Source organism: Papio anubis, chromosome 1 (genome assembly GCF_008728515.1).
Source record: "Papio anubis isolate 15944 chromosome 1, Panubis1.0, whole genome shotgun sequence".
NCBI classification, from domain to species: Eukaryota; Metazoa; Chordata; class Mammalia; order Primates; family Cercopithecidae; genus Papio; species Papio anubis.
In genome coordinates this window covers 40672221-40694660 of record NC_044976.1, presented here as the reverse complement: position 1 = coordinate 40694660, position 22440 = coordinate 40672221, and the positions used below count along the sequence as shown (strand labels likewise).

Sequence of the window (22440 nt, the reverse complement as noted above, 5' to 3'; positions counted from 1 at the left end):
TCCACTAGAAGAAATTGATGCTCTATTCCATGTCCGTGTTTTGTTGAATTTGCTCCCTTTTTTTTCCTCTACCTAGGATGTTTGCACCCCACCTCTTTTGGTTCACTCAGTCCTCCAGAGCACCATCAGCACCGAGGTCAATGAATAACATGGGGGCCTTTAATCTGTGTTAAGAGACCTTGGAATGACTATCACAAAGGTCTTTTATCCAACGTGATCAGTCCAGAAATGGAACCATTCCATTAAAGCAGGGAATCATAAAATGTGATCTGTACTTATTTTAAATATTTTCAGTTCAAACCCATTTATATATATTCCATTCACAGGCCTTTGAATGTGAGGCAAGCTTGTTTTTTTTTTGTCCAATGGTCCACTGATCGGAACTCTGTGCTACCGTTCTTGAACAAACCACTCACAATATGAGTTTTTATGATTCTTCAGTTTGAGTTTCTTTAATGTGCAAGGACTTAAACACACCTGGGAAGATATCTATGTGTAGGACTTTAAATTACTTAAAATTATTTACCCAACTCTTTAGTTGTTTTGCTTACATTTATTTCAATAGTCATTTCTGCTCTTTTTTTTTTTTAGCAACTCAGTCTTCAGTCTTCACTGAGTCTTTCCAATTAGGGGAGCCATAGGTCACATCCAATCCCCCTTCTAGCTCCTAGTGGGTTCTTCGGCTGGATCTGGAAACCAAATTGACACCAAGCAGATGAATAAAAGCATACAAATTGTATTAGTTTTACATGTACATGGGGATCTTTATGAGTGAAGTCTGAAGAAATGGCCAAAGCAAGATATTTCCATACATTTTAGATAAAGAGCAATAAACTTGAGAAGAAACGACCCAGAGCTGTGCTCCAAGAGAGAAATATGTCTGAGTATCTGCCAATCCCAGAGAGCTTGAAACTATTTAACAAGAGTGTTTCCCAAACCTGAGAGAAAATAAAATCTGCCTAGGGCAGTAAAATTTTCTAGGGGTGCCCTTAGGAAATACACGGAGGGGTGTAATACAGGTAAAAGCTAAGGGTAACTTCACTAGGTATGTTTATTCAGGCCCACTGCAGCCTTCAATTCCAAGTTTCCAGTGATGAGGGCCATTTCCTCGTTCTGATACAGAGAGGGTGCCACTCCCAGAGGAATCTGGCTACATGCAGGAAGAAAAAGGTCAGCTCTCACCCTTTCTGAAACTACAATTTCTCCACTGTTTTCTTTTTTAAAAAATGTTTTGGCCAGGTGCAGTGGCTCATGCCTGTAATCCCAGTACTTTGGGAGGCTGAGGCGGGTGGATCACCTGAGGTCAGGAGTTCGAAACCAGCCTGGCCAACATAGTGAAACCCCGTCCCTACTAAAAATACAAAATTAGCTGGGCATGGTGGCACATACCTGTAATCCCAGCTACTTGGGAGGCTGAGGCAGGAGAATTGCTTGAATCTGGGAGGCGGAGGTTTTGGTGAGCCGAGATCATGCCATTACACTCCAGCCTGGGCAATAAGAGTGAAACTCTGTCTCAAAAAAAAAAAAAAAAAAAAAAAAGGCGGGGCACGGTGGCTCAAGCCTGCAATCCCAGCACTTTGGGAGGCCGAGACGGGCAGATCACGAGGTCAGGAGATAGAGACCATCCTGGCTAACACGGTGAAACCCCGTCTCTACTAAAAAATACAAAACACTAGCTGGGCGAGGTGGCGGGCGCCTGTAGTCCCAGCTACTTGGGAGGCTGAGGCAGGAGAATGACGTAAACCCGGGAAGGGGAGCTTGCAGTGAACTGAGATCCGGCCACTGCACTCCAGCCTGGGTGACTGAGCAAGACTCCATCTCAAAAAAAAAAAAAAAAGTTTTAATTTTTGTAAAGATGGCATCTTGCTACGTTTTTTGTTTTTTTCTTGCTTTGTTTTGTTCTTTGTTGTTTTGTCTTGAGACAGGTTCTTGCTCTGTCACCACTTTACCCACTTTTTCTGCTCTTTATCTTGTATTCTTGATTTGTAGGAATTTTGTTATAAATTCGGCATACCTACCAGGCGAGCTGCCTCACACCTGTAATCCCAGCACTTTGGGAGGCCGAGGTGGGCAGATCACAAGGTCAGGTGTTTGAGACCAGCCTGGCCAACATAGTGAAACCCCGCCTCTACTAAAATTACAAAAAATTAGCCGGTGTGGCGGCATGTGCCTGTAATCCCAGCTACTCGGGAGGCTGAGACAGGAGAATCGCTTGAACCAGGGAGGTGGAGGTTGCAGTGAGCCAAGATCACACCATTGCACCCCAGCCTGGGTGACAGAGCGAGACTCCGTCTCATAAATAAGTAAGTAAATAAATAAATTCAGCATATATTTTCTTGTCAATTAAATGAATTACAAATATCTTCTCTCAGAGTGCAGCATGTAATTCATCTTTTTTATATCATCTTTTGTTAAATACGTGTTTTAAATTATAGGTAATCACAGGTATCAAACTTTTCTTTCATGGTTTCTACTTCTTTTGTTTTAAAAAACATTTCCTATTCTGAGAGAAATATTTTTCTACATTCTCTTCAAAATGTTTTAAAGCTTTATTTTACATATTTAGGTTTTTATTCCTCTTAGATATGGTTTTGGATATGGTGTGGCGTAGAGACCTTTTTTTTTTCTATACACGCAACTATCTTACCCAGGTTCTCTGAAAAACAGAGCCTGAAGTATCACCTCCATGCTAAGGTATTGAGAGGGGCAATCCCAGGCCAGCAAGAGTGAGGGGAAAAGGGAAATAAGGCATGGAAGAAAAGAAAGCAAATGCAGGATACCATGTTGGAAGCTGGGCACAGCTTCCTAAGGAAATTCAGCCTGTGGCTTGTTTACCCAGGACATCTTCCAGATAGGTTTCGTGTAAGTGCTATACAACAGAATTGTACATCAGAGACAGAGAAAGGGCAAATAATTTATTTTCTGGCTCCACTTCTCTCTGTTCTTGGTTGAAGTTTGCTCTACGGGGAGTTAGTTAACTTCTGGGCTGTGTAACACAGCTTCTGTGTGTAACCAGTAGGCAAACCAGTCTTCAGTGCTGTTATATGGTGTTTGATGCTTTATCTGAGATTGGCGGGGATGGGAAGAGTCTCTATGAGTCTGGTAGGGTGGGACCTGGGCACCAGAGTCATTGTGTCTTCTGATGTACTGAGAGCAATGGAGGCCATGCCAAAGCCAGGCTCTCACTCTATGGGGAGATTGAGAAGTGTTGGGAGATGAAGGAATGTCAGCAGCTCCTGGGGCTCCCCAGGGGGCAGGTGTATTATTTTGCTCCTTTAGAACAACCAATTTTCCATTTATTGACTAATTCATTCCTCCCTCTACATTTGTAATACCACCTTTGAGCATGTCAAGTCTGTGTATATTCACGGGCTTCTTTCTAGGGTCTCTTTTCTATTCCATTCAACAATTTGTCTATCCCTAAGCTAATGTCATACCATCTTAAATCTTACAACTTTAAAATAAGGCTGGGCGCAGTGGCTCATGCCTGTAATCCCAGCACTTTGGGAGGCTGAGGAGGGTGGATCACCTGAGGTCAGGAATTCGAGACCAGCCTGGTCAACATGGCAAAACCCTGTCTCTACTGAAAACACAAAAATTAGCCGGGCATGGTGGCGCTTGCCTGTAATCTCAGCTACTCAGGAGGCTAAGGCACGAGAATCACTTGAACCCAGGAAGTGAAGGTTGCAGTGGGCCGAGGCTGTACCACTGTACTCTGGCCTGGGCGACAGAGCAAGACTCAGTCTCAAAATATAAATAAATAAAATAAAATAAGTTGATATGTGGTGGCACAGTCTTTCTATTTTGTTCTGCATCTTCAAAATTATCTTGTCCTTTTCTACTTCCAAATGAATCCTAGGATCAGACTGTTTAGTTCCACAAAAAGTTATAGCTGGATTTAATTTAGAATTATATTGAATTTATGGACAAATTAGGGACGAATTTACATCTTTATGATATTGAACTCATGAACCTGGTGGATATCTTCGTTTATTCAGATCTGTGTGTGTATTTGTATTTGTTCCTCAATTTTGTAATTTTCTTCACAATGACCTTACATAGCATTTGTCAGGTTGATTTCTAATAATCTTTTTCCTTGTATCAGTATTGTGGATGAGATCTTCATTTCTAATACAGGTTTTAATTATTTATTGATATTGAAAGTCTATTGAGCCAGGCATAGTGGCATATAGCTGTAGTCCCAGCTCCTCTGGAGGCTGACGTAGGAGGATCACTTCAGCTCAGGAGTTTGAGGCTGTAGTACACAGTGATTGCACCTGTGAATAGCCACTGCACTCCAGCCTGGGCAACATAGTGAGACCTCTGTCTCTAAAACAAATAAAGAAAGAGAAAAGAAAAAAGAAAGGCTATTGATTATTTATTGGTTTTGAATATGGCAAACTTGCTAAACTCCCTTATTAGCTTTAATAGATTCAATTCTAGTTCGGGTGTGATGACTCAAGCCTGTAATCCCAGCACTCTGGGAGGCCGAGGTGGGCGGATCACCTGAGGTCAGGAGTTCGAGACCAGCCTGACCAACATGGTGAAACCCTGTCTCTACTAAAAATACAAAAATTAGCCAGGCGTGGTGGCATACGCCTGTAATCCCAGCTACTCGGGAGGCTGAGGCAGGAGAATTGTTTGAACCCAGGAGGCAGAGGTTACAGTGAGCTGAGATCGTGCCACTGCACTCCAGCCTGGGTGACAGAGCAAGACTCCATCTCAAAAAAAAAAAAAAAGATTCTATTCTACAGATTATTTTGGGGCTTTGTATGTAATTAATCATATTATCTCTATATAAGGACAGTAGCTAGACTTTTAATTCCAGTTCTAAAGATTTTTTAAAACCATGAATGAGTGTTAAATGTTGATGCCTTTTCTGTACTTACTGAAAAGGTCATAGTTTTTCCTCTTTTAATCTGTTAAAGTGGTATACTACATCAATAGATTTTAGGATGCTGCACTTCCTTGCATTCCTAGGATCATCAACATAGTCTTTATAGAAACAACTGTCATTCTTTTGACATTTATAGTACATTGGCCTATATAACTATATTAAATAAATTAGTCAGAATAAAACTACACATGATGTCAACAGGTTATTACATAAAATACAACTGACTCTGGATGAGCATGAAACTCAAGTGCACAATAGCCCATTACCTGTCAGGCTTCACACTGATGGTTCTTTTAAGATAGCAGGAAGAGTATCAGTTAAGTGGAAGTCAACTAGAAAGTGTCCACTGTTTAGGGAAATTAGTGATTGTGGTGACAAACCCACTCTATGCCAACATGATTTGTTTCTATTAAACTAAATTCAAGAAATAGTTACGGAGAAACTACTATATATTAAGTACCATGTTAGGCATCATGGCTAAACACAAAGGTGAATCAAGCAGTTTCCCAACCTAGTAGACAGGTTAAAATCAAGTGCTTAAATATCTCATCATAACACAAAGCAGAGTAAGACAGATGTCCAAGGAAATAAAAAACCTATCACAGATCATAGAGGGAAAGTGTAACTTGGGGAGAGGAGTAATCAGGAAAGGAGTTTTGGAGAAGGAAGATTTTGCAGTGAATTAAGTGGGAGGTTAGACCATTGGTGTCCATAGCAGCCACCCCCTTTAACTGATCTCGATTAGTTTCAGCAATCCACTTTAAAAGCAATGAGAGCTTCTGATGCTTCTAAAGCAATCCACTTTAAAAGCAATCTGATCTGTTCTGATGATCATTTCTTTTCTTGTTGGACTTGCACATAGATTCTCCCTTTCTGTCCAGCCCTTTCCTGTGAGATGTCCATCCCCTAATCCTTGGAACCTGTGAATATATTACTTTACATGGAAAGGGAGAATTAAGAGTGAAGATGAAGTTAAGGTTGCTAATCAGCTGATCTTGAGATGGAGAGATTATCCTGTATTGTCTGTATTGGCCCAATGCAATCACAATGGTCCTTAGAAGTAAAAAAGGGAGGCAGCAGAGTGAGTGTCAGAGTGATGTGACAGGAGAGAGACTCGACCATTGCTGGCTTTGAAGATGGAAGGGGGCTATGAGCCAAAGAATGCTGGCAGCTCCTAGAAGTTGAATAAATCAAGGAAATAGATTGTCTCCTAGAACCTTCAGAGGAATGCAGTTTCTGCAAAACCTTGCTTTTAGCCCAGTGGAACCTATTTCAGGCTGCTGACCTCCAGAGCTGTAAAATAATACATTTATGTTATTTTAAGCCACTAAGTTTGTGGTAAGCTGTTACAGCAGCAATAAGAACTAACACAAAAGATTAATAAAGCCAGCCAGGATAAAAAACGGGTTTGGAAGGAAAGCTCATAGCTTTGCTCATGTTGAGCTGAAGAGCTAGTGCCTGTCTGTGAAAGGCCAGCAGGACGGTGGAAATGTGGGTTTGAATCTCAGAAGAGGCTTGGATTTGGAACCTCAAAATCATTTCATAAAGGGGATACTTGACACCTAGAGCATGGGTGAGATGTTTTTAGGAAAAACATTTAGATCAGTGCTGTCAAATGGAAATATAACACAAGCTGTGAATGTAAGCTATACATGCAATTTAAAATTTTCAGCAACCATATTAAAAATCTAAAAAAAGAAACAAGTGAAATTAAATTTTAATTTTTTTTGTACTAAACATATCCAAATTGTTTTTTCAACATGTAATCAATATAAAATTATTAGATATTTTACATTTTTACACAAAATCTTTACAATCTGGTATGCATTTTACACTTACAGCACATCTCAGTTCAGCATGTCTATAAATAATTTCAAGGGCTCAATAGCTGTCATGTGGCTAGTGGCTATGGTACTGGGCAGTGCAGTTTAGAGAAAGAGCAGATACGAAGGGTGGAGCTTTGAGAGACACCTGCATTTAGGAGATGGGAGAAGGAAAAGGAGCCAATAAAGAAGTAGACACAGGGCCGGGTGCAGTGGCTCATGCATGTAATCCCAGCACATTGGGAGGCCGAGGCGGGTGGATCACCTGAGGTCAGGAGTTGGAGACCAGCCTGACCAACACGGTGAAACCCCATCTCTACTAAAAATACAAAAGTAGCCGGGCATGGCAGCATGTGCCTGTAATCCCAGCTACTCAGGACGCTGAGGCAGGAGTATCGCTTGAACCCAGAAGGTGGAGGTTGCAGTGAGCCGTGATGGTGCCATTGCACTGCAACCTGGGTGACAGAGCAAGACGTCTTAAAAAAAAGAAAGAGAGAGAAAGAGAGAGAGAGAGAGAAAGAAAGAAAGAAAGAAAGAAAGAAAGAAAGAAAGAAAGAAAGAAAGAGAGAGAAAGAAAAAGAGACATAGGAGGATAGTCAAGATAGTGCAATGTCTCAAAATCTAAAGGAATTTTACTTAGGGAAATGTAGGGACAAAATTTTCAAAGGCTCTTCTTCGGTGTTCTGGCTCATTCAACTCATATTTGAGAGGTTTTCCCCCTCTCTGAAGCGCAGCTCTACACTACAAAGTCACTTTCATTTGCTCTGGCTTTTTAACAGTCTCATATATCCATCTAAACATAAATTTAGGGGTGCCATAATAGGTGACTGGGGATAGCAAGGTGACTAAGGGAAAGAAGAAAGGAGCATTGAGGTGGTTTGAGGTTGTTGGAGGATGTGATGATTTAGAACAGGTGCCTGGTGGGAGTAAGATGGAGATCATGTTACCATGACAACTGATTATTTCATTGGTCCAATGACCAGTTGCCATGGTGACAAAATCTTTGTGTCAGTATGACATGGATCCCAGGGGAGAGAATGCTTGTGCAAAGGACCCCTTCGCTCATTGGTAAAGCTTTTATATTTACAATGATTTCTGCATTGCTTGATGGAGCCTCCTGCAGAAACTTCAATCAACACTGATGTCTCCTTCTCCTTATTGCTTGTTTATAGCAGTCACCACATGCAAAATGCACACATTTTCATTGTTCATGTTCTATATACTGTTTTCTTATCTGATATTCCTTAGTTGTTTTAGTACTTTAATCTCTTTCTCCTAAACAGATATAATCCCACTGAAGGCAGGGATTCTTCTTATAATTTCGTTGTATTTTCAAAGGACTGGGAGTTAGAGGGAAAAAGCAGACACACCTTGGGCACCAGACATATCTGGGTTACATGCCACCTCTGCTTTTGCCATTTGCCTTAGATATTTCCTAATGGACTTAGGAAAGTCATTTTACCTTCCTGAATTTAGTTTTCTTCTATAAAATGAGAATATTAAAATTTGCACTGTGGGGTTGTTACGATGATTAGAAAAATCTGAAATGAAGTAGTTGGCCTACAGCAAGAACTGAATAAATGGTGCCAGTTATTATAACATGGTTCCCAGCCCAGTCCTGGATGCCATGATCAGTACGTAGCAATACCTGATGAACAATAAGATGATGACAAATGATACCATGGTAACAGTAGGACTAGATTAATTTTAGAGTTTCTTAAAGATCAGTTGTCTTATGGTGGCCCAATTACATACCAGCTGCAATTCTTAACTTGCAACCCAAGTTATGCTGATTGTAACTTCTTGGGAGGAAAATTTTTAAGTATTTAAGAAAAATGAGAGGAAAGAGAACCAGATATTTTGTGCCTTCTTGATGGAAAAACATGAAAAAAATCACATATGAATGGTCCAACCTCTGGATCCAAGTACTTATTTACACAAAATACAGAGGGGCCTGGCGTGGTGGCTCACATCTGTAATCCCAGCACTTTGGGAGGCCAAGGCAGGTAGAATCACTTGAGGTCAGGAGTTCGAAACCAGCCTGGCCAACGTGGTGAAACCCCCTGTCTACTAAAAATATAAAAATCAGCTTGGTGTGGTGGCGGGCGCCTATAATCCTAGCTACTCAGGAGGCTGAGGCAGGAGAATTGCTTAAGCCCAGGAGGTGGAGGTTGCAGTGAGTGGAGATGGCATCACTGCACTCCAGCCTGGGCAACAGAGCAAGACTCCGTCTCAAAAACAACAACAACAAAAAACAAACAAAAAATGGAGGGCAGAGGCACATGTTAAACATCATAACAGGGAAACAATTAGCAAAATCCATACTGTAGAAATACTACAGGAAAAATGCTGTGGTTTCTTCAACAAACACATTGCAAGAAAAAATAATGGAAAAGGAACTTACAAAATAAAAAAAGATTTAAGAGACTTATTAATTTCCCTGTGTAGATCTTACTTGAGCTTTGATTCAAACAAACAAAATTTTAAAAAATTCATAAGGTGACTGAAAGTTTAAATACTGACAGGATCAAAGACACATCTTAATACTAGCGACTTCAAAAATTCTCATTAATTTTTAGCTAAGTCAATGGTATGATTATGTTTTGTTAATAAAAGAGTTCTTATCTTTTGGAGATGCATTTTTAAAATATGTGTGTATTGATGTAGTATGAGGTCTGGAATTTGCTTCAAAGTAACACAGAAGGGGCAATGTGAGGGTGAGGGTAGGGATATAGATTAAAAAGGTTAGTTACCTGAGGCGGATGGATCACCTGAGGTCAGGAGTTTGAGACCAGCCTGGCCAACATGGCGAAACCCGTCTCTACTAAAAATACAAAAAGTAGCTGGGTGTGGTGGCACGTGCCTGTAGTCCCAGCTGCTTGGGAGGCTGAGGCAGGAGAATTGTTTGAACCTGGGAGGCAGTGGTTGCAGTGAGCCAAGATTGCGCCACTGCACTCCAGCCTGGGTGACAGAGTGAAACTCCATCTCAAAAAAAAAAAAAGTTAGTTACTACTTGATAACTGCTGACATTGGAAAATGGGTATATGAGGATTCATTATATTACTTGCATATCTGAAATTTCTCTATATTTAAAACGTTAAGTGCGTCTATCCAAGATTATATGCACAATAAAGACTTAGATATAAGGAAATACAGAATATTATTTAATACAATGTTGGACAAATGCATTGTGATGGTTTAATGAATAAATTAATGTGTATTTCCCCTAGCTAGTCCTTCATAGCCAGGTTTCTACATTATATACATAAATGATATTCTTTCTTTCTTTTTTTTTTTTTTGAGATGGAGTTTGCTCTGTTGCCCAGGCTGGAGTGCAGTGGTGCAATCTCAGCTCACTGCAACCTCTGCCTCCTGGGTTCAAGAGATTCTTCTGCCTCAGCCTTCCGAGTAGCTGGGACTACAGGCGCATGACATGACGTCTGGCTAATTATTTGTATTTTTAGTAGAGACGGGGTTTCACGGTGTTAGCCAGGATGGTCTCAATCTCCTGACCTTGTGATCCCCCTGGCTCAGCCTCCCAAAGTGCTGGGATTATACGCCTGAGCTACCACGCCCGGCCATAAATGATATTTTTCTATTGCAAATTATAGTTAGTATCATTCATGATGTCTTAGGTTAGATTCCTTGAGAAAAAGACTCTGAGAGGGAGTTTTGTGGGCATGAAGTTTTTTGTGGGGGAGGGTAAAGTGGGGGTGTGCTTTTGTGTTCAATCATAGTGGATAGGAATGGGCAAAGGAAGGATCTGAGCAGTGATACAGTTGCCATACATATCTCATCTGATCTCACCTCACCCAACCCCTAGGGAGCTTGAGAGATGGAAGGCGCTTTTCAAATATGTCCCACGTTGAAGAATGGAGCCAGGCCTTTATCCTTGGAATCACTCTTCTGCCTACTTTGCCTCAACAAACTTGAACTCATTTTTCAAGGATGAGGTCAAATGTTTCTGTATCTGCAAACTCTTCCTTAAAACACTCACCCTCGCCTGGGAGGCAGAGGTTGCAGTGAGCCGAGATGGTGCCACTGCACTCCAACCTGGGTGACAGCATGAAATCCCATTTCTTATCAAACAAACAAACAAAAACAACAAAAAATGCTCATCCTCAGTCAGATCAAATTCCTTCTTCCACTATCCTTCCTATATGAACCATACAGGGGAAAAGGAAGAGCTAACATTTATAGCACTCCTCATGTGCTAAGCAGTGTGTTAAGCCTGTGCATGTGTCTACCTGTGCATGGTTTCAGTTAACTCACAGCATACCTAGGTAGGTAAGTTCAGATGCTCCTTCATTTAGTATGAGACTACATCCTGATAAACTCATCATAAGTTCAAGATATGGTAAGTCGAAAATGCATTTAATACACCTAACCTACCGAACATCATAGCTCAGCCTTGCCTATCTTAAACATGTCCAGAACAATTACATTAGCCTACAGTTGGGCAAAATCATCAATCACAAAGCCTAAACAATAAATAATAAAATAAATGTATTATTTTATAATAACATGTTGAATCTCTCATGGAAGAGTATTATACCACATATTGTTAGCCTGGGAAAAGATCAAAATTCAAGTATGGTTTCTACTGAATGCATATTGTTTTCACACCGCTGTGAAGTCGAAAAATTTTAAATCAAACCATCTTAAGTCAGGGACTGTCTGTATTATTATTATCCCCATTTACATATGACGAAACTGAAGCTCAGAGAGATTATGTGATTTGCCTAACTAAAATGATTGAACTAATGAGTGGCAGGGCTGGCCATTTAACCCCAGACAAGGGAGCCCACACGCTTTTTTTTTTTTTTCTTTTGAGACAAAGTTTCGCTTTTGTTGCCCACACTGGAGTGCAATGGCATGATCTTGGCTCACTACAGCCTCTGCCTCCCTGCAGACTCCACCTCCCTGCAGCCTCCACCTTCCAGGTTCAAGCGATTCTCCTGCCTCAGCCTCCCAAGTAGCTGGGATTACAGGAACTCAGCCTTACGCCCGGCTAACTTTTGTATTTTTAGTACAGACGGGGTTTCGCCATGTTGGCCAGGCTGGTCTCGAACTCCTGACCTCAGGTGATCCGCCTGCTTCAGCCTCCCAAAGTGCTGGGATTACAGACATGAGCCACCGTGCCAGCTGGGAGCCCATACTCTTAATTGCTATTATGCTATACTGCCCCCTAGCTACCACTTTTATCTTTGTACTCCCAGCCCTTTGCACAATACCTAACCTAGAATTAGCACTTAATATTTACTGAATAAATGAATATTCATTTCACCAGCATTTCTAGCAAATTTCATTTTAGAAAAAGATCAAATCCAGATGAAATTTGTAGAAATAAGGGTGGTATATTTCATGGTAGCATGGAACAAGAAACCCCATTAGAAGAGTTAAGCTTGGCTATACTTAACACTGCAGAAAAAGAGATCAGATGGGGGCAGTGGACATAGTATAGGCCAAAAATTAACTGCTAAATAGTTAAAAAGGGAAATACTTAAGTACATTAAAAGAAGCTTTGTCTTTGTGTGCGTGTGTGTGCGAATATGCCTTTTTAGCATATTTTGCTTTAAGAATCATTGCAAAAAGAAACATTTCTTACTCATTTTACCATACTAAAATGGGGGCAAGTCACGGTGAATCATGAACTTAGATGAGATATAATGAAAACAGCATAAGTCAGTAAGTATTCAACATGGTTGCTAAAAGGTGGAAATGAGATCCTTTAGGAAAGGTGAAATATATAGGAATTATAAGTAAGTTTCCTTTAAGTAGTAAAGCAACTCTTCTTCATTTTCACTAAAATAGAATATGAGATGACATATTTCAGCAGTCTGTGTGGTGTGTTAGCAAAAGGAGGGATTTCAAAGTCACGAATTGATGCTCAAGTCTTCATATTGCCATTCACCAGCAGAGTGACCTCGGTGTCCCTTGCCTATAAATTGAGGAGGAAAATCTCCAACTCCTAGATTACAGGGATTTATTGATATAAAATATTATTTCCTTTTTCTGTTTCCTGTTTCTGACAGAAGTCATTGTTCCCTCCTCTGAACTTCTACAGACATCAACATTTTGCCAGTCTTGTTTCATCTGTCTCTTGCACTTTTTGTTTTGTTTTTTTTTTTTTTGATATAGGATCTCTGTTGCCCAGGCTGGAGTGCAGTGGCATGATCAGGCCCACTGCAGCCTCAACCTCTGGGTTCAAGTGATCCTTCCACGTAGTAGCTGGGAGAACAGGTGTGTGCTACCACATCCAGCTAATTTTTGTATTTTTTGTAGAGATGGGGTTTTTCCATGTTGCCCAGGCTGGTCAAGAACTCCTGGGCTCAAGCAATCCATCTGCTTCAGCCTTCCAAAGTGCTGGGACTACAGGCATGAGCCACTGTGCCTGGCCCTCAAATTCTAATTATGCCAACACTGTCATACTCTAGAATTAGATGCCTGTTATGTTTGCAGTATTGTCACTTTTTGAGTGAATAGTAGAAACAACAGGTTGAATCTCTTCCTAGTTTCGACGAACTGATCCACAGATCTGAGCAGTCCTAATTAGTTCTCAGGACTCTCTTCAATGCTTGCATCAAGGACATTCCACAGATGGTTTTTCAATTACTTTCCAGTAAGCTTTGGAAATGTCTGGAAAGTGTTAGGACTTAGGACTTTGCACCTATGTTTGTCTAATTGTTTAAAAAAATTTTTTTTTTGTTATTGTTGTTGAGACAAGGTACTTTCTCTGTTACAGCTCAGGCTGGAGTGCAGTGGCACGAACACAGACCACTGCAGCCTCAAACTCCCGGGTTCAAGTGATCCTCCCACCTCAGCCTCCCAAGCAGCTGGAATACAGAGTTTCATTTCACCATGTTGCCCAGGTTGGTCTTGAACTCCTGGGCTCAAGTGATTCACCCGCCTTTGCCTCCCAAAGGCTGGGATTACAGGAGTGAGCCACGGTGCCCAGACTGTTTACCTAAATTTAACCTTCACCTACATGTTCTCTTAATCTGGTCCCATTAAAAACTTAGTACCCAGTGCACTTCAAGCTAGATTTCTCATTGCCAAGTCCTTTGGGCTTTTCAGTGTCTTCCATTCTTTGTGATTCCTGAGAGAGGACTGAGTTCCTTTACTGAATACTGACCATGCTCCAGGGCCTGCAGATCCTAATGTTCAAGATATTTTTCTTTTATGCGACATTTCAAATAAATTAGGTACACATAACGTTTTATATAAAAATTAGCTACTAATAATCCCTTAATCCAAGTTAGCAATATGTCACAACACAGGAAAAGCCTTTGTGGGGAGTTAGGGGACTTTGGTTATGGTTCTAGATTATTTCATAGCATTAATTTGACAAAATTTTACTTATTTAGTGCCTAGAGACTGCCACATACAGTGATGGGTTACTAGGTATAGAAGCAAATGAGCATGGTCCTTATCTCAAAAACATGTACTGGCTGGGCGCGGTAGCTCATGCCTGTAATCCCAGCACTTTGGGAGGCCCAGGTGGGCAGATCACCTGAGCTCAGGAGTTCAAGACCAACCTGGCCAACATGGTGAAACCCCATCTCTACTAAAAATACAAAAAAAATTTAGCCGGGCATGGTCGCAGGTGCCTGTAATCCCAGCTACTTGGGAGGCTGAGGTAGGAGAATCACTTGAACCTGGGAGGCGGAGGTTGCAGTGAGCCAAGATCGCACCATTGCACTCCAGTTTAGGGCACAAGAGCGAGACTTCATCTCAAAAAAAAACCAACCAACCAACCAAACAAACAAACAAAAAAAACTGGGACTGTGCTGGGCATGGTAGTTCACACCTATAATTCCAACACTTTGGGAAGTTGAGGCAGGAGGGTTGTTTGAGGCCAGGATTTCGAGACCAGCCTGGGCAACACAATGAGACCTTGCCTCTATTAAAAAATAAAAATAATAATAATACAAGAAAAGAAAAACAGGAACTATATCTTAACATTCTTTGTAAGTTCCCCAGCTTCTGGGGCATGACATGGTCTATGGCACTTATAAAGGGTTGTCTGAGCCCACAGATCAAGACTGACTGAGTTTCAAATTCTGTATTTTTATTTTATTTTATTTTATTTTAATTTAGAGGCACTGTCTCACTATGTTGCTCAAGGTAGGGTCTCTCTTTCTCTCTCTCTTTTTTTTTTTTTTGAGATGGAGTCTCGCTGTGTTGCCCAGGCTGGAGTGCAGTGGGCCCGATCTCGGCTTATTGCAACCTCCACCTTCCTGGTTTAAGCAATTCCCCTGCCTCAGCCTCCAGAGTAGCTGGGATTACAGGCGCATGCCGCACATGCCACCACGCCCGGCAAATTTTTCGTATTTTTAGTAGAGACAGGGTTTCACCATGTTGGCCAGACTGGTCTCGAACTCCTGACCTCAGGCAACCCGCCCGCCTCAGCCTTCCAAAGTGCTGGGATTACAGGTGTGAGTCACAGTGCCCCGCACTTTTTTTTTTTTTTTTTTTTTTTGAGACAGTCTTGCTTTGTTGCCCAGGCTGGACTGCAGTGGCACGATCTCGGCTCACCGTAACCTCTGCCTCCTGGGTTTAAGCAATTCTCCTGCCTCAGCCTCCTGAGTAGCTGGGATTACAGGCATGTACCACCATGACCAGCTAATTTTTGTATTTTTAGTCAAGATGGGGTTTCACCATGTTTGCCAGACTGGTCTCCATCTCCTGACCTCAGGTGATTCACCCGCCTCGGCCTCCCAAAGTGCTGGGATTACAGGTGTGAGCCACCGCTCCCAGCGGGTCTCTAACTCTTAGCCTCAAGCAATCCTCATGCCTTGGTCTCCCAAAGCTCCAGGATTACAGGTGTGAGCCACCATGCCCTGCCTCAAATACCTCAAATACTGTATTTTAAAGCCTTTCACTATACTACACCAATCATCCCATTCTCTATATCTTCTCGTAATCCCCAAGCAATCTTTCTACCTGAAGATGACACCAGAAATTTGGGTCACTAAAGAGAAAGATTCAGAAAGTGTCTGCATTAGTCAGTATAGGCTGTTATGCTATGGTATCAACCTGCAAATCTCAGTGGCCTAATCAGCAAAGGTTATTTTTCTCGCTTATGTTGTGTCCTTCCCAGGTCAGCTGTGGCTCTGCTGCACATTGTCTTCACTCTGGGACTGAGGCTGATGGATTAGCCTCTATCCAGAATGTTGCTGGTCATGAGGAGAGCAGGCAAGGAAAACATGGTGCAGCACATTGACTGAGAGCTTCCAGCTGGAAGTGGCTCATACTGCCACTCACATTTCATTACCTAATGCAAGTCACACAGCCAAGCCTGCTGTCAATAGGAAATTACAATCCAATTCTGGGAGGCACAATAAGTGTTTGGGAACAATTACATAGTCTTCCACAGGTTCTCTTTACCCTTCATTTGTGATACTTGGATGTAAATACACCTTTTCAGAGTGCCTCACACAGTACCTTAAATACTGTATTTTACATTGGTGCAAACAATCCGGATTTTTATTTTTACTTAGAGACACTGTCTCACTATGTTCCTCAAGGTAGGGTCGCTCTCTTTTTTTTTTTTTTTTTTTTCAGATGAAGTCTCGCTGTGTCGCCCAGGCTGGAGTGCAGTGGCCCGATCTCGGCTCACTGCAACCTCCACCTCCCTGGTTTAAGCAATTCTCCTGCCTCAGTCTCCAGAGTAGCTGGGATTACAGGCGCATGCCACCACCCCCAGCAAATTTTTGAAATTTAGGAAACTGGCAAATTTAGGAAATTACAATCCAATTCTGGGAGGCACAACAAGTGTTTGGGAACAATTATATAGTCTTCCACAGGGTCTCTTTACCCTTTATTTGTGATACTTGGATATAAATACACCTTCTCACAGTGCCTCACCCAGTACCTTAAGTACTGTATCTCACATTAGTGTAAACAATCTGGCTGGTTTAGAGTCTTTGAAGGCAGAAGAGAGGGCTTAGGATCAGACAATTCTGGCTTCAAATTCCACCTCTGACACTTAAACTACTGAGCCTCTGTTTCCTCTTCATTTACATGATGACCACCTTGTAGTTTTACTGTAAGGATTTAAAAAAACCAAACAGAGGCAAAGGGCCTATTGTGTTGCTACTCACACAAAGAACACTAAATGTTAACTATTCCCCCACCCCCAAACTCCATCCAGCACTGGGGTTTCTTGATGGTTCTTATTTAGCTCATTAGGCATGAAGTCAGCCAGTATCTTTACAACTTTAAACACTTGTTTCTTACTACCAAATTTGTACCAGAGTTTCAGGTTCCTTGGGGCTGCAAACCTTGGCTACTTTTTCCTGCTAACCAGGTTCCTTTCTATCGACCCAAAATATATTGCTAACTAACTGGCAGAGAGATTTCCCTTGATCCTACTCTGTTTGAACATCTTCTGACTCACCCTTCCTAGTGCCACCCAAGTTTCATCTGCACCATTGCTTACACATAATACAAGTACTTTATTTACTCTACGCATTTGTTAATGTTTGCTCAGCTGTCTTGGTGCCTTTGTGTCTTTCACTGTGCTTTTAATTAGCTTGGCTGATTCTAAGAGTGGAGGTAAACCAAGGTTTGAACCAGGTGGTTACAAGGAACATGGAGATGGGTTGCAGGTGGGGGATGGCAGATTGCTATGAATGCACTAGTGCAAATTCATTGACAGCCTAGGAAAAAAAATGTATTTTAGGCTAATGCCTTCTACCGGGAAAAAATAATCTAAGCTACTCCTTTCTACTAATAATGATTAAGTAGTGGAGTCTTTGGGAAGGATCACATTTTGCCTTACTGATACAATCCGAAGTCAACACCAAGCTACCAGAGGACAGGAACTCAATGATGGTTTACATAGAGTGATGTGGTCTAGCTGCATGAGTTAGTTATTCCCATCAGGCACTAATATTTAATGACTACTTATAAGACTATCACTTCTGTGGCCTCTACTTTTATCTACCCAACCTCTGACTTTGCACAAGTTGTTTTCTGCCCGTAATTGTTTTTCTCTACTCCCAGTCTTGCTTCTGTCTCTGCATGACAAATTCCTACTCGTTTATTAAAATTTAGCCTTAACTTTACCTTTTAAGGGTGAAGCTTTGTTTGGCCCCAGTGACTGTGCCTCACCCTCCACCTCATCCAATTTGACAGAATTAAGCCTTGCTTCTTTTCTGTTTCCATGGCACAAGTATAAATTTCTACCAAACTGCATTGGGATTAACTGTTTACATGTCTGCTTCTCTTTTATTCTCTTTTGACTCCTTGGTATTTAGTACAACACCTGGTATAGAGTAGGCGCTTGCTAAATGATTATTGAATGCTATGTAAGTGTGCATAGTGACCAACGCCCAAGCATTTTCCTTAAATAGCAGTCAGTAGTGCCGAGACTTTTCAGATGGCCTATGTATAGCCTTTCAAAAAACCTAATTCAAGAATTATAAAATATTACATAGAGATACCCAGGGAATCCGGAAGGCTTTTTCCGGGCTAGGAATAATAGGAGGGGCTCTCTCGTGTTTTTCTCTCCCTCTTGCAAGTCTTGGCTCATTTTAAATTCATTTCTCATTTTCTAATTTCCTCTTACAATAAATACAGAGGGAGAAAAGGATCAGGTAAAGGCTCATTTATCTAAGTGTCTGGGTCATGTGAAGTGACCCGGGTCATGTGAACACTCTGCTGTTGAAGCACTGCCAGTGTCCAGTCAAGGTTTTTGTAGGGCTATTGCAGCCCAGCTCTGGGCTGTGTTCCTTTCAGAAAATTCAGAATTCAGATGAAGCTAGGAAAAGGTTGCAAACAATACAAAACAATAAAACCACTACTTTATTCCCCTGGGCAATCTGTGTCTTTTAAGGGTCTGTCCCTTGAGCTGGATAATATCTCCTCTTTGAAGGCTCTCCTGTTCTGCACCCTCCCTTCTAGTCCACTCCCATCTAGCAAGACAGTGAACTACTATACTCTTTTCTGTCCTGACACTGGGATCTTATGAATAATAATAACAGCTGTCTCGGGGACCTTTATTTTTGGCAGCCTGTGCATGGTCTCTTTTGCTAGGTAGCTATGATTATTGTTTCCTTATTACAGGCAGGGAAACAGAGGCTAAGAGAAACCAAATAACTGGATGTAGGCACAAAGTAAGCAAGCTATGGAATATTAGACTTGAATCTAGGTCTGCTTTCTCAATCTAGGCTTTAAGCTTTTCTTCCTCACAATGTTCCAGAATTCCCCGGCCTGCTATAACCATTCTAGTTTTTTAATTTTTCTTAGAGTCAGGGTGTCACTTTGTTGCCCAGGTTGGTCTCAACCTCATGAGCTAAAGTAATCCTCCCACATTGGCCTCCCAAAGTGCTGGGATTACAGGCATTAGCCACCGTGCCCAGCCTGCTTTATTCTTTTTTTTTTTTTTTTTTGAGGAGGGATACTCCTCCACCCTTTTTTTAATCTTAAAAAAATTTAGGCCGGGCACGGTGGCTCACGCCTGTAATCCCAGCACTTTGGGAGGCCAAGACAGGCGGATCACGAGGTCAGGAGATCGAGATCATCCTGGCTAACACGGTGAAACCCTGTCTCTACTGAAAATACAAAAAAATTAGCCGGGCTTAGTGGTGGGCGCCTGTAGTCCCAGCTACTCGGGAGGCCGAGGCAGGAGAATGGCGTGAACCCAGAAGGCGGAGCTTGCAGTGAGCCGAGATTGCGCCACTGCACTCCAGCCTGGGCGACTGAGCGAGACTCCATCTCAAAAAAAGAAAAAAAAAAAAAAATTAAACACATGTTGTTGTACATATTTAAAGTATACCACATGATGTTATGGGATAGTCAAAAGGTCACTATAGTGAAGCAAATTAACAGAGCCATCATCTCACACAGTTATCCATTTTTTTTTATTGTGGCAAGAGAAGCTAAAATCTACTCATTTAGCATGAATCCCATATGTAATAGATTTTATTGCCCCTCCACCTTTTAACACCCTGGGACTCATACTTCTTTCCTTCCCAAAGGCTGCTGATCCCCATCTTCCCACCTCATTCTGGCAGCTAACCACCTCTGTTCTCTCTCCAGCCCTATCCCCCTATTAGCTCAGGATGAGCACTTTAGGGAAGAACCTCAGAATCCCAGACAAGTGAGAGGAGCAGAGCTGCCTAACACTTGTAAGAGATGGTGCTAAACAGGAGTTCAACACAAGTCTGAGCAAGTGAGATCCCATTTCTATAAAGTTAAAAAATTTTTATAAAGAAAAAAATAAACAAAAGCTCCAGACTTGGAGCTAAGTCTACTCTCTCTCTCTTTTTTTAAAGACAGCGTCTCGCTCTGTTACCCAGGCTGGAGTGCAGTGGTGCAATCACAACTCACTGCAGCCTTGACCTCTTGGGCCCAAGGGATCCTCCCATCTCAGCCTCCCACATAGCTGGGACCATGGGTGCACACCACCCTGCTGGCTAATATTTTTTATTTTTGTAGAGTCAGAGTCTCCCCATGTTGCCTAGGCTGTTCTTGAACTCTTGTGCTCAAGCAATCCTCCCGCCTCTGCCTCCCAAAGTGTTGGGAGACTGTAGACAGACTGTACGCTTATTGTTTAGAGATGGGGGCTTGCTGTGTTGCCCAGGCTGCACTTGAACTCCTGGGCTCAAGTGCTCCTATCCTCCTGCCTCAGCCTCCTTAATAACTGGGATTACAGTCAAATGCCACTGTGCCCGGCTGAGACTGCATCTTATCCATCTTATTCATTGCTACCATCTGGTTCAAGCCATCATTCTGCACCTGGGTAATGGAGCCTCTGGCTTCCACCATTGTCCTCTTAGGTCTGCTCTTAGCACTGCGGCCACAGTGATCTGACCAGAGTGATGTTTTGAAAGCGCAAGTCAGATCCTATCACTAGTCTGTTCAAAGCCCAGCAGTGGTTCTGTTTCAGCCAAGATTCTTACAGCTCCCTACTTGAGATCCCTCTCTGATCTTATCTCCTCATTCCGCTCCCATTTGCTCACTGCTCTAACCGTCCTGGCCTCCTCATTCTTTCTAACACTTCCCGAGGCTTTTGTCTCAGGGCCTTTCACCAAGGACACTCTTCCCCAGTCAACTGCATGGCTTACTCCCTCAGCTCTTTCAGGTCTCCGATTTAAAGTCATTTTATAAATGAGGCCCATGCTGACGGCTCTATTCAAAATTGCAGGCCAAGCGCGGTGGCTCACGCTTGTAATCCCAGCACTTTCGGAGGCCGAGGAGGGCGGATCACTTGAGTTCGGGAGTTCCGCGACCAGCCTGGCCAACATGTTGAAACCCCACCTCTACTAAAAATACAAAAATTAGCTGGGCGTGGTAGCGCGCGTCTGTGATCCAGCTACTAAGGAGGCTGAGGCAGGAGAATCACTTGAACCCGGGGTTTGCAGTGAGCCGAGATCGTGCCACTGCCCTCCAGCCTGGGCGAGGGAGCAGGATTCCCTCTGAAAAAAAGAAAAAAAAAATTGCACACCCCCTTCCTCCAGTTTTCTTCATACCCCTTATCCTGGTGTATTTTTTTTTTCCCCATAGCACCCAATGCCTTCTAACATATTACATAATTTTCTTACGTTTATCATCTTTCTCCCTATATTAGAATGAAAGCTCCAAGAGGGAAGGGTACTTGTTTTCTCTCTCTCTTCTGTTTACTGATACATCCCAAGCACTAAAATGGTGTCTGGTAACCTTAGTAGTGATTGGCAAATATTTGTTGAGTAAATGAGTACATGAACCTTCAGAATCTTGCTAGTCTTATAAACAAAAGGAATATGTGAGTACTTTGAATCTCCAGTGCCTAGAAATGCTTGACCAAATGGCAAGTGCTCAATATTTACTGAAGGAATTGTGTGCTCAGATCTGCTGGAGTTTATCTGAACCCTTTGAGGCTATGTCAAAAAAGTACCCAGGGCCAATTCACTCATGCCTCTCCTTTTCCTCTCATCCAATCAGCCCAGTATTCATCTAACAAATATCTAAGTCTCCAAATATTGAGCCACCCAATGTGAGTTCAAAAGCGTGTTTGGTGCTGCAGGGGAATATATGACTAACGCGAATGAAGCAACAGCAAATACTACACTGGAATGTAATTAAGTGTGAAATTATAGGGCAGACTATCAGTGCTAATAGTTTAGAGAAAAAAATCAGTGAAGACTGACGTAGAAGTAAATTCCAAAGTTCACTAGTCGACCAAACTACCCCTTCTAAACGCTCCACCTACTGATAGTAGGACCATAACCTGGGTAGCTACCTTGAGAGTCAGAAGGGCCTTTAGAGTTCCAACTCCTTTAAGAAAGAAAGAAAGACCAGGCACGGGAAAGGCCTCCGCAGACATGAGTCTAGCACCTGGGGCTCAAGAAGTTCTGAAAGGAGGGGTGTCCTGAAGGTCCAAGGAGCCTTTGTTGGGGGTCCCGGAATCCACGGTGTGCCAGAAAAGGGGTCCGGTTTCCTGGAGAGGAGGCTAAGGTGCCGGGCACTTCGGTGAGGTGGCGGAGGTTGGGGGGCGGGGGAGGACAGGTGGCACCATTTCTTCGGGGCATGGGGCCCCAGGTCTCCGCGGGCAGGGTCCAAAGCCACCGATCCCTACTGTCCTCAACTGCGGGGTTGCTTCTGCTGCCCTTGCTCCCCAGACGCCACTCCAAGGCACAAGGACCCCAAGTCGCTTGGAACTGCAGGCCGGCAGATGACACCCGCCGAGCCCAGGCCCCGGCAGTCTCAGGGAACTACTTGTCCCAGCGGAGG

General features: G+C 42.5%; 1 protein-coding gene and 1 long non-coding RNA gene across 2 annotated transcripts in view; one reads left to right on the top strand and one right to left on the bottom strand.

Moving 5' to 3' along the window:
- Positions 1–577: 577 nt before the first annotated feature.
- On the bottom strand, positions 578–22049 carry LOC108586656. The gene is made up of 2 exons (XR_001904158.3): positions 21950–22049; positions 578–689 (listed from the first exon to the last, which is right to left on the bottom strand). It is a non-coding gene; the product is annotated as an uncharacterized LOC108586656 (long non-coding RNA).
- Positions 21931–22440, top strand: part of FOXJ3 (forkhead box J3) — a 150725-nt gene continuing 150215 nt past the window's right edge. The window contains exon 1 of the mRNA XM_009206194.4: positions 21931–22179. The gene's annotated coding sequence lies outside the window, so the exon portion shown is untranslated. The remainder of the gene's footprint in view (positions 22180–22440) is intronic.